Here is a 13,492-nt window from a genome sequence, read left to right as displayed (position 1 = left end):
GTTAATTGATCAATGTATTCTTTATTTTATTCAATGCATTTCTCTCTTCATTTCAAAATTTAAACTCTATATCTGCTTTTATAAATTTGCTAATGGTCTCACTAAACGTGCATTACCGGAAATGAACTTCCGGAAATATCCGGTCAATTCTTAAAAAACTTTGAATGCTTTTCACGCATTATGACTGTGAGAACTTCATTACTGTGTGACGCAATTTTGAGGGTTTCCCATCACCTCCACCTCCAATTAGTACAACGGTATTTATTTAGGCTAATAAAGGCAGATAAAAAATGAAACCCACCGAGCTACATTATATTTTGTAATAACTATTAATAAAAGCTACTTGCTACATTAATTCGACTGAAAAACCTCGCGGAAAACCGAAATAGAATCTAACGGATGGTACTTAGCAAGTATACATATGGTGTGTTCGGGCATTTCAGGAGCGAGAACCGCTGGCTTTATTTATAGAAACTTGATGCGGAACAAGTCTCTTTTACGTGCTCACTTTTCCGACGTTAAGACTCACGATACATTTTCATGTATTCACAGGACCGATTGGATTAATGCGCAAAACCTTCGTACTGGAGCTCATTTTACTACTTCAGGTAGTATCAACATCCTCCATTCCGCGATGACATATATTAATAAGCTGTTGCGATCTGAAATGTCTCTATAGAACTCAATAGGGATTGATATGATACGATGCGTACTTCCAAATAGGCCAGATAATAACTGTAAATATGTTGGAAAATGGCGCTAGTGCGCCAAAATGCACTCCAGTGCTGAGTTTTTTAGTGCCAGATGCGATTTAAGGTCTGTACACTCAATCATCTTAGTAAAATTGAATCGGAGTTTATTCAATGTCTACTCCATAAAATCTTGCATACAAAAATTAGATGATGAGTATAGCTCAAGATGCCCGGGAGAGCTACTATCGGTAATCAAAGTGCGTATGACTACGAATTGGGTATCCATAATATAGTGCTTATAAATTACTTTGCATTGCCAACCGCTTTGAGAACACGAGTTCAGCAACAAATGATTTTTAAATAATGCGAATTTCGACTTTGGAAAATCCAGACGGGAATTTTTTCTTTCGAAAATACTATCGTATTGCCTTCTGGTGCCATACATATTCATAACTTTTTCTAAACAAAATGGGAGATAACGCACTTCTGCATAATTATCTGGAAAGAACAATCATACAGCTCAGCAATCGCTCCCTATGCGCTATCTATGAATCGATTTAAAATTATGTAAGCCATGATGGCCCCCTCTCTAGCGAATGAACGGTGATCACGTACCTACTGTCCTTATGTGCAGCGGTGACATGCCGGCGTTCACCCATCATAACACCCTGAACGTTAATAGTTATTGCACTACTATATTCATTCTTTACCTCTGAATACGCTTTAACTCATCCTGCTGTTATACTCTTATTTTCATCGTGCTACTTAACTATACTGTACATGTCATCATCAACCTAAGCCATTACCGAACTTGACATATATTCGTGTAACATGTTTAATGAGCACGTCTTAATCGTTCAGCATAAATTACGTTGGCCGAAGTATTTATAAGAGACCCGTTACTCGTTTCCAACTGCACAAGTCTTGTGGACATCTCGAGGTTACGATCAGAGTAATAAGACTGAATTACGGAATACATCACCATTACACAACGTGAAATAGTCAGCTGGAAATTATTTCTATTATTAACCGTTCTAATGAGTAGAGTGGGGAAGGGAAGCACCAAAATAATTGCTTTGGCGGGTTTAAAGTTGCGAATAATGCCCTTGGTGGTTGATCTTACTTTTGAAGCGTTTATTGGCATAATGTGGGACCCGTTGGGCTCCCCGATGGATGCCGAGTTCGGGTTCAGAGTTGCGCCGAGATTTCGCAAATTTTACAGTTGGCATCTTTAGGGTGCTGAGCTATGATTCTGTGACCTATTGTCTACCGAGTGTTCTTATAGACGCTTTCCTGTGAGGTAGGGGTTGAAGCCTTTACCTGACTAACTGAAACATGATTTGCTAATCCCCCTGCTCTACCCTACCTCATACAGAAATGTATATAAGGAGTACACCTAAAGATCAGACTTCCGAATCAGAGTTCACATTATGAAGATACAAGCTGCAATGCTTGCGAAATGGCAGCGCAATGTTGAACCCAAGTGCCACCTCCATATGGGAGCCACTAATGTCTCCTTCGCGGTTATTTAAATAACTAAGATGCTTTGGACTATGCGTGGCTGTATACGTGTAGACAAGTGGATTTTTTGACATAAGAGAGTGAATCGACTGTTCGACATACGGAAAAGTGAAAAAAAAATCTCGAATTTAGGGAATGATGTTTTCCCGCGTTCATACTTAGAAAATGCATGTGTATGTCCAGCCGTTTTTTTTGAAAATTTTTGGTTGGACCAAATATCAGGCGTTTTTGGCGTGAACGTTGTATTCAGTGGTAGCTTCATAACTAAGGCAGTGTATTTACACAAGCTTGGCGTTCTTTTTTATTTTCAGCATGTTTTCAAACCAGTGAAGTTAACGAAATTCTGCAAAACACAATGCATTGAAACGTGGACTGGGCCATTTTTTCAAAAATTATTTTTGATTTTTATTGAGATTCCAATCATTTTTCCGCACCAAAAGAAATAAACTTCTAGCATCTATATTGTCAGACTGAGTTACGTATCACACGACTCATGTCACAAAAAAGACTCAGGATATATGAACAAAAACTTCTCTATTTCAAATCGGTTAAGAGATTCATCGAAACTAATCTCCAATAGAATCAACTCATCCTGATACCCGATTCCACACGGAATTTCACATTTAAATTAATCCCCATAATTATTTATTTTATTTCATAAATTAAAGACAGATATTTCATATTTTTCATCATCTCAATAGATCATTTCACACGACACACTTAAATTAATTCCCACAATTATTCGCCTTATAGGAAATATAAAATATCTATCTTCAATTGATAAAATAAAGTAAATAATTGTAGGGATTTAGTTAAGGATGAAGTTCAGTGTGAAATCGTTTGTCAGAATGAGTTGCTGGTGATTGGAGATTAATTTTTTGAGATTATCTCAGAATATGGACGAGATTGTGTAATAGTTGATAGGGTATTGTTGTAGAATCAAATGAGATTTACAAAATACAGGAACAAAAATTTCGCAATCTCGTGTCGATTCAGAGATCCATCACAATATTTGATGAGACGAGGGTGAGGTCGACACAGGAGGGGGCTTCATTTGGGGAGGAAATTCTTGTTGGGGTACCATCGTTGAGAGGAAGAAGTTGGGTATTCGTGAGGGCTTCAGGGAGGTTTAAACCTGATTCGCAGGAAGTTACGCTTCCCCAGAGTTCGGAGTGAGAGTTGAAATCGCCACCTAATATTATTGCATGGGCGGCGGAGCAGAAGTTGAGTAGTTTCGACCATTCATCAGAAGAAATCAACACTTTCGGTTTTTTATAAAGAGAGATAATAGCTATGTCACCATTAGAGGAGGGAATTTTGACTCCTAGGAGATGTAAGTTAGGAGAGATCTTTTCAATGTCAAGGATGCGAGTGTAATTTATGTTATCTCTGATGGCCAGAGCCACACCTAGACCTTGTTGGACCAGGATGTCCTCCCTGAGTAATTGGAACCCAAGAATCTTGATCGATGGTTGGTCGGGTTTTAGCCAAGTCTCTGACAGAAGGATTAAATCATATTTATGAGCTATGTTTCGGATTTCTCCTATCTTGGGTCTAAGGCTTCGGCAATTCCATTGAAGAATTTTATGAGAAGATGAGTTTGTGATGCTATCAACTGTATAATCCATTTTTAGATTTATATTGGGGTGGGAAGGGAGGAAGTTTGGTTGATAGGAGAGGTGTTGACGAAGCTCTGTGTTAAATTAAGGGAGGCAGAAGGGAGGGTGGAAGAGGAGGAAGATGAGGGAGTGAGGATAAGTTGGCTAGAATTGGTGGGTATTGTCTGTTGAGCGATGGGGTGGTGAGGGGAAGTGGGAACTTTGATTGAGTCGAAAAGAGTGGAAATTTCATTTAAGTGAGCCGTTAAGCCTAAGGTTTTCACAAGGTCAGCTAATTTGGTAAGAAAGATATCTAAGAAAGACTTTATCTGAGACATTATTTCCTGGAGGTCTGAGGGTTTCTTATTTGAACTTTTATACAGGGGAGGGCAACTAGTGTGTGCCGTTGGCGTGGTTTCACGTCTATTTTGAGTGAAAAATGAGTTTAGATAGTTAGCACCATTGGGTGAAATTAATAGATGATTGTGAGTCGGAGGAGGTAGTTGCTGTGGTTGAGAGATGGATTGACGTGGTTGTCGCTGTTTCTTAGGTTTTAGTGGAGGTTTTAGGGCAGAATTGTTATTGTCAAAGGTTTGATGGGATTGGGAGGTAGAGAAAGAGGGCGGGGAGGAGTTGGGGGGAGGCGATCTATTCACCATCTGGGAAGGGTTCGCGGCTCGGGCCTGAGGAACACGATCTTGGATAGTGAAAGTGGGGTTAGTGGGGGGTAGTGGAGGAAAAGACGAGTTGTTAAAGACAAGTGGGGAAGAAGGGAGAAATAAATTGGTAGAGGGGTTGGGTTGTTGAGTACGATTATTTTTAGGATTTTCATTTTTTTATTTTGTAAGATGTGTCTAGCTTCTTACAAAAGCATATTGATGGGTTTGACGTTGACTGAGAAGGGTAGGACAGAGTTCATCAGTTGAAGGGTGAGGCCCTTTGCAGTTCACACATCTAGGGGATTTATTAATATTAGGACAAGGTGAGGAATCGTGGGCAGTTTCTGAGCAGTGATTACAACTAGCCATGCCTTGACAGTGTTTCTTTGAACGTCCGAAGCGAAGGCACCTTGAGCACCTTTTTACTTGGCAGACGTAAGGGAAAACCTCCAATCGAAAACCATATAGGGAGACCATAGGAGGGAGAATCTGTCCCTCGAACTTAATAAGAATAGTGGTTGATTGGCTCATTTGTCTGGAGCCATTTGGATTGTTAGTGAAGCGATTACATCGGGTGACTTGTAAGAATGGAACTGAGGATTGCAGATCTGACATAAGGTATTCGTTTGAAATATCTAAGGGCACATTTTTAATAAGGCCCTGCCTGGAGAGATTAAATTGGGGGATGTAGGCAATTATGTTGTCTGTTGCGAGAGATGGGTGATTCATGACGGTATTAGCTTGTTTGGCACTAAAAAAGGGGACAATAATAGAGAAGCCTACTTTTCTGGTCTCATGACGATCGGTTCCCAATTTTGCCTCTTTTAAAATCTTGTAGATTATTCTTGCAAGATGGATGACATGAAGATGATTGGCATTGGGCTTTGAGTAGTCTGCTTGAAAAAGAACTTCAAATGTTTGGTTTCTGGAGTGTGGGGGGTAACGATTAGATCTCAGGTTATCGGGAATAGTTGAGCGAGAATGATGTTGGGTTCAAGTCTGAGTGGGTGTAGAGGTTTCCATAGCAACGTTATTTGTTAGGGAGGGGTTATTTTGAGCAGTAGACTGTGTTGGATTTATATTATGATTTTGTTGGGGGTTGTCTTTGCATGGAGAGGTTGTTGTCTTGGGTGCAGGGGGGATTTGTGTATTTGCTTGGGGGGATTTATCGAGTTTGAGTCAGGGTCGTCATCATCTCCCTCGTTACACATTGATCTTTTGCCATAAATATTCTTATCAGCATGTTGCTGATCAATGATCACTGTTGGATCGAACATCTCACTTACAAGTGGTGATGTGATGGAGCTTACTGGAGAGGGGTTATTAAAATGTCTAAGAGTGTTGAGAGAGGGATCTCTGAGATAATCTGAAGGGAGTTGGTTGTCGTTTGCATGATTTAGAAATTCTGATTGTTTGGCAGCATACAAAAAAGTTGAGTTCATGTTGTCATCATTTGTAAGGTTGGGCTGAAGAAGATAAAGTGTGTTTTCGGGAGAGGGATGATTTTGACCTTCAGATAGAAAGGGGTCGTTAAGGATGATGGGTGATGAGGGGGGGATACCATTATTTGCGTTAGGATCAGCAATTGTGGGATTGTCCTGGTAAGGATAATCGGTATGATTGTAGTTAATATTGCCTGTTTCCGTTATGGATGAATGAGAGACATTGTTGTTTTCCATCGAAGCCATTTTAAGGATTGAGTCAGGTAAAGTTGAGGAAAATGGGCTGATGCCGGGCGCCGCCACTGGTAAATGGTGGACGCCGCCTAGGTTAGGTTTGTTGGCGGTAACTTGGCTAATGCTAATTTTTATGTTAGCGATTAAGCTTTTAAAACAAAAATTAAAAGAACAAGAAAAAAAATAATAAAACACACAACACAAGTGGAGTTTTGGTGCAAACCATAATGTTATACAGAATAAGGTATTCAAAACAATACGATAACGAAAGCAGAAGAGTGCGCACGACACGTCTACATACCACGTTGGCTCAGAGCCAACTTCCATCACCAACACTTCACTGCACTGTATAGTGTTGTATTACTAGCCAATGGGCTATCACGATTAAGAATTATTACACAGTACACTACACCGTTTCCAATCGCTGAATGCGATAAATGAAAATTCGAATCGCGCTGCCAACTGAGTGGCTTAAGTGTAACCCGTCAGTTGATGGAGATAAAAAAACTCGAGAAATGTGCATGATAGCTCATTGCTAAGCCCATATTTTCGTTAATATTCCATAATTAAATCGATAATTGGATCAGTGGAAAGCTGATTCGCGATTTATATTATGTCATTAAGGACAGTTTTCACATAAATTATCGCATGTAATACCACAAGAGCTCCGAAATTATCGGATATTTCCCGATAGGTTCGTTGCAAACAAATGAACGTGTCAAGTTTTCCAGTTTAAAAATCACGAGCGCGAAGCGCGAGTGATTTTTCTGGAAAACTTGACGAGCTTATTTGTTTGCAGGGAACCATGAGGGAAATATCAGATAATTTCGACGTTCGAGTGGTATTCGGGGGATTATTTTTTACATCCAAATCTTGGCCGATAGAATTGCACCATGAGACATCATTTTCAACGAATTGCCATTTAATCTGTCAGATACAATTGAGGGTTACTTCAACATTTGTTTTTTTTTTATATATATCAACATGCAAAATTTCCAGTGAAATTTCCAAGAATATCCGCTGAAATACCGTGTTGACTATACAAAATAACGTCGAATGGTGCAATCCTATTGGCCAAGATTTGGATGGGAAAAATAATCACGTAAATTTATTAACTAAGAAAAATGCATTAGAGGTAGTGGCAGGGGAAGTTGTGTGGTGTATAGATACATGGTAGCTTTCGGTGATCTTTGGCGTATGACTCTCGGTGGTCTTTCGCGTCTGAAACGTGTACTTGGCCCATGAACTCCCACGCATCTCGATGTTAAGGTACGAATCTCTACAAAAGAGAGCATCCAGTGCAGAATGGCCGTGAAATTAAGATATGTAAAAATATTTAATTGACACTAAAACTTTCAGACCTTATTGGAAATGGGATAATTATAAATGATTTATACGTGTGAATATTGTTTTATTCTTTTGTTTTATACGCTGGAAAGGCACAATCACTCTACTTCGATTCCTTAAAACTTCTAAAAGACTAAAGCGATACAACACCCTGAACCTGATGTCTCACATCAACAATGGTCCCAGTCATGCACCTCTGTATACATTGAAGAAAACAGGGCATACACATCATCCCCAAACTTCTTAGAATTTTCTCCCATAAAAATGTTTTCCAATCTCAAGTGGAAAGAGTAGAATAAAAGAAATACGAATCAATCAAAAGAAATACTAATGTACAATCCATCTGTACATTAATTTTTGATAAACATTCGAAATTTAAACTGCAAGACGCCCCTCAAAAATTAATCAGGTCTAATAAACACTCATACTATCATAGTACTTCTCTATACACTTATAGTTTTAGCACACAAAAACATTATTATTTTAAAAATCAAATCAGTTCCTTAATTACTAATGTACCTTCCTCGCGTTTTGTTATCCTGTGGCGCCAGCGGACGGCTGCGAAGTTGGTGGATCGGAATGACAACCGAAAGTGAGGGTCTCGAACGGGTTTCCTGTTCCTCCAAAATGAAAAGGGAAAAAGGCGATTAGACTGTTGCTGGAGTCCCTGATGGCTGATTAAGGCAAAATTTATTCTTGGATTTTGAGTCATTTTCATCCTCTGAAGTTAGGAAAAAAAATTATTTATCCCATGGTTGTGCGATGATAAAAATTTATTCGGCGGGAATGAGGAATCGTCGCCGTCTCTGATTGGCAGTCACAGCGAGAAAGTCGTCTCCTATTAGTTAACTGTGAGGTCAGAGTCCCACATGTGGAGATATCGTTTACCGGCATGGGAAGAAGACTTACTTCTCGTTTGAACGTTACCGAGACCATGCGAAATTAGGAGCGTCACGACACTTGGGAGATTTCAAGAAGACGGAAATACGGAGAGACGGGGATTTGGATACATCTTGGCCCAGCGTCGATTATTGAGGGTTCCCGTTGTCATCGGATTTTTTGGACGGTGAGCGGTGGAAATCTTAATTATTAGGACCAAGTGTGAATTGTAAAAAATGGCAAGAAATTAGATTTTGATTTTTTATTTGTGAGTCTGGCGATTTTGATTGTTTATTTGTCACTCTTGTCCCTCTTCTCGGCAGTAGTTTTCCGGAATTTCCTCATACAATTGGAAATAGTTCAATATTCCTTTCATCAATTGAAATCAGTAACTCTATCGGGATTCTGGCTTCCAGGTCGTTTGATTGATGTGGACTATATTTCGCGTCGAATAAGTTAATTTCTTTCATTGCAATCATTTCGATTTTTATTTAATGGCCCAGAGATCTTTATTTAATGTCCAGGAGATTACCAATTTTGAGAAGAATTTATAGTGAATCTCGCGAAAAGAAAAGGTGTAGCGTTTAGCAACGCTCGATGGAATTTGTATTCTTATTAGCGAATCAGATTTGAAGGTTACGGCTTTGTTTTGGGCTCTTAAGGCCATTTCCCTTATCGCCTGACGATTTCCAGTTTATAACTCATCCTCAGATTTTATTCTGTATTATTGTGAATTCAAGTTTCTCGATGTCCTGTCTCAAGATTTGTTGACTACAACCTTGGCTGAACTGTTAGCCATTTTATGTTGACGTCGCGGGAGGGACTTTGACGGATTGATTTTCGTTTTACTGCGAAGCGATATTTTGCCTTGAACTACTAATTTCTGATTGATTGACACGTTTTAAACGTTGACTGATTACAGTAGGGATTTCATTTTGTATCGAGTTTACTGAGTTCGGAATTTTTGGTAATTATGTGCTAAAAAAAAATGTTGATGATTGGACAATGAGAGAGGGGTGATTTGAGGAGACCAAGTAAAGAGATAATTCCCCGTTCGTTGGAATTATTCAATTGCAAACCGAACTCAGTCGTTTCAGAGAATTTTGTAGAATAGTAGTTTGGACCCAGCCGTCTCCGCGGTTTACATACTGAGCTATCCGACGCTGTTCCGATAGTCATATAATTTCAAGTTGTCACCAGTCGATTGTTTCTGTGCGTTTTTCATGAGAAAACCTACTGGCGCTCAACATAGTGGGTTGTTACTGGCTGAGGGCTGCGTATTTTTTTTATCTTTCCGCAAGGGGTGGACAATACGTCACAATACATTTTACTAGTATAAAAACTCAGTCCACTTGAAGCAGCATGAGTAAGTCCTTCTGGATCATTCCAAACCCATTTGTCCACTCAATTCAGTGAATTTCACTGTTGGAAGGGATTTGGTGAGAGTGTCTGCTAAGTTCCTTTCTGTTGGAACATATTTCAAGGTAATTAGACCTTCCACTATTCGTTCTCTTGTTAAATGATATTTAATATCAATGAATTTCGTCCTCATATGATTTACTGGGTTATTTGCGATACTATTACAGCCTACAATGGTCTTCAAAAATTGTTATTTGTCCTTCGCTTTCTATTTCAATACGATTTGCCAATAATCTTAACCATAATGCTTTTTTAACCGCTTCATAGAGCAATATATTCTGCTTCAGTCGATGAAGTCGCTACTGATGTTTGCTTTTTACTGTTGCAACAAATAGTACAACTGTCATACATTCTAATAAGAAACCTGTTGTACTTTTTCTATTCGTTGCAGCCCCACCCCAATCTGAATCGACATAGCCGCCCAAAATTCTTTCCAAATCACTTTGCATATACACTCGCTTGAGATCGATTGTTTTCTTTAAATATGCAGAATTCCCTTTAGACATCTCCGTAACTCTATGTTATTTTTATTTGTGCATCTACTGAGAATGCTTATTGCCGCACTCAAATCTGGTCGACTGCCGAGCATTATGTACATTAAACATCTGATTAAGTTGCGACATGGCAAGTCATACTTATTATCGGAATTCAGTACTTCAAAATTTAGTTTGCTTTCAAATGGTGTATTAACTCCATTACATTCGCCTATTTTGAATTTCATAAGTACTATCCTAATATATACACTCTGATCTTATGTAATTCTAGCATTGATCCGACAAACTTTTATTCCCAAACGAAGTTTAATTTCTTTCAGATCAACCATCGAAAAGTTATTTGTCAGATAGTTTTTGAAACAGTTCATTGTCTCAATGTTAGCAGTAACTATTACGAGGTCATCAACGTACAACACTACTTAAATATTCTCAATGATCTTTCCTGTAGCTAAAATATAAAATTCTTTTCTTTACCAGCTTTCTCAAAAATTTCAAACCAGCAGCAAGTTCCTTGCTTTAAGCCATAAAGGGCTTTATTTAGTGGACATACTTAGTTATCTTCACAATCAATGCCTTCCTCATATAAATTTCATCATTTAATTCACCATGCAAAAAGGTTGTCTTTCCATCCAAAGGACGTCCATATGATGTATTAGCAATTTATGCTGATTTGCAAAAGCAATAATAAACCTAAAACTCGTGATTCTTGCAACAGGAGCAAATGTTTCATTGTAATCTATCATATATTTTTCACTAAACCCTTTCGCGACTAAACGAGCCTCATATTTGAATGGTTTTCCAAACTCATCATTTTTTATTTTAAATACCAAATTACAATCTAAAATATTTATATTGTTCTGTATCAGTACACGCGACAGATTGAGCGCAGAGGATATCATCATTTATATTTTCATTTTCATCGAATGATACAAGGGTTAGATTTCTTAATCGATTGTTTCTTCTGAATCCTCCAGTGACGTTTTCATCTACAGTCTTATAGGGTCTATACACTGGGGAAATCCCCAACTCTCTTCTTCTGTTTTTCATTCTTTTCAAATCCTATAATATTATAAACAGGGTGTCCCAAAACTGAACGTCCAAACTTTAAACTTAAGTTGGGGGTGAAATTCTGGATCGAAAAGTCCTGAGCGACTTGTTGATCAGACGCACCCTCTTCACCTTATTCAGGGTTGAAGTTGGACGAATCAGGGGCGTGGGATAACCGGTCGCATGACGGTGAGAAAAACATGGGAGTGTGGTGGTGTCCCCACCATACGGTACTACTCCCCTGCGGCCGCAGAAAGAGATGACTGGCGGCGGCGAGTAAGAGGAAGGGGAGGGAAATGAAAAAAATGAGCACCCGCCCGCTAAATAAAAATTATTTACTCCTCTCCTCATTAATGCCAAGGGATGAAACCAAGGGCATTCGACGGAGGAAGAAATTCCCCATCGATTGAGACCCATTCCATCCCTTAATCTAATCGAAAAGGATAAAAAAACAGCGCTGAAAATTACAGCGCTGGAAAAACAACCCGGCGATTTAATTTCCTAAAGCCCTGTTGACCCTGAAAAATCAGTTTCTTCTCCCCGAATTAATGCCAAGGGATGAAACCAAGGGCATTCGATGTAGAAATAAATTCCCCGTCAAGTAAAGCCCATTTCATCCGGCACACTGATCGAAAAAAAATAAAAAACAGCGTTGAAATTTAGATGAATTCTCCATCAATCGACACTTAATCATCCTCCATTTATTTCAAAGAAAAAAAAGCTATCAAAATGATGGTGGTGATGAAATATTCACCAACTAAAAATGATCGCACATTCACAATCTGATTTTAGCGATTCTCGAAATTTCCTTTTCCTCTTGGTGGCCCTGAAAGGGCCGATTCATGGATTGTTCTAAGAAGAACATTTTTCGAAAATTCATCACAGGAGGTGCTCAAATCTTCTGCCGTTTTCCTGCAGACACATCCTCGCCCTGCTGAGAACTTCCATGCGGACTCTTTGCAGCATCTCAGGGGTTATGAGAGCTGCGCTCGCGTAGATACGTGCCGCCAGCATCTCACGATTCTCCAATTCTACCGAGTAAACTTTTTCCTTGAGGAAGCCCCAGAGGAAACAGTCGAGCGGAGTCAAGTCCGGGGATCTGCAGAGGGTCGTGGAAGGAAATGGAAATAGGCTATTGCATTTTGGAAAAAGGATTGATTGAAAGGAGCACCGTCATGCTGAAACCAGACCAGTCCGCCAGCAGGACTATCCCCCATCATGTGAGGGATATTCTCCTTGAGGAACGCGAGATAGTTTCCTCCCTGAGAATTTGTTATGGATGAGATAATGATGAAGGTGATGGAAAGGGGTGAGAAAAGGAAAAAGGAAAAGGAAACTTACGTCAAGGATATCCGGAAGGAGCCGCAGAGGCACTTCGTCACCGCAAATCCCTCCCCAGATGTTCAGGCGGTCCCAGCGATACTGGGATCCTCTCGTCTGGGAAACCCTAGGATTTTCAACTGCCCAATGATGTTCGTTGTGATAATTAAAAACTCCCTCCCTGGTAAATGATGACTCATCCGTCGAGAGGATGTTGCAGAGGAAGTCAGGGTTGACACGATCCTGATCGATCACGAATCGACACCACTGAACCCGAGCTTCCTCATCTCCCTGTAAAAGCTCATGAACCGGCGTAAAATGGAACGGGTGCATGTGCTCCCTCTGAAGCACTCTGTGGACGGCAGACTTGTTCCAGTCCATCTGCCGAGCCACGACTCTGACGCTGGCATGAGGATCATTCTCGAACCGCTCGAGTATGGCTTCCTCTCGCTGCACTGCACCAACGTTCCTGAGTCGTCCTCCGTGATGAGCTGGTGTCAAACGACCCTCCTCCCTTGCACGATTATGCACTCCAATAAAAACTCTATGATTCGGGTGGCGACGGTTGGGAAAATCACGAGCGTACGCCCCTGCCGCGAGAGGCCCGTTCCCCCCAAAGAATCCATAATAAAAATCAATATCTGCGTACTCAACATTCGAAAACTCCATCGAAAATGAATCTCGCGGTGAGATTTCTAGCGCGTACAGCGTAGGGTGGTGGAAGAAACAATAACACGCGGAGAAAACAGTCGCAATCGTCTAGACGATTGCAATCCTTGTGCGTAGAAACATAGGAAAATAACTTCTAGAAGAAGATGGGAGGGGGAAAAGAAAAGTGGG

At 39.9% G+C, this 13,492-nt stretch overlaps 1 protein-coding gene across 1 annotated transcript in view; it reads right to left on the bottom strand.

The window, feature by feature from the left end:
* The window catches only part of LOC135168107 (uncharacterized), a 90,586-nt gene that overhangs the window by 10,440 nt on the left and 66,654 nt on the right, over nucleotides 1-13,492 (bottom strand). The window lies entirely within an intron of this gene.

The sequence above is a fragment of the Diachasmimorpha longicaudata genome, chromosome 1, assembly GCF_034640455.1.
Source record: "Diachasmimorpha longicaudata isolate KC_UGA_2023 chromosome 1, iyDiaLong2, whole genome shotgun sequence".
Taxonomy (NCBI): domain Eukaryota; kingdom Metazoa; phylum Arthropoda; class Insecta; order Hymenoptera; family Braconidae; genus Diachasmimorpha; species Diachasmimorpha longicaudata.
This window is presented reverse-complemented; position numbering and strand designations above follow the sequence as displayed.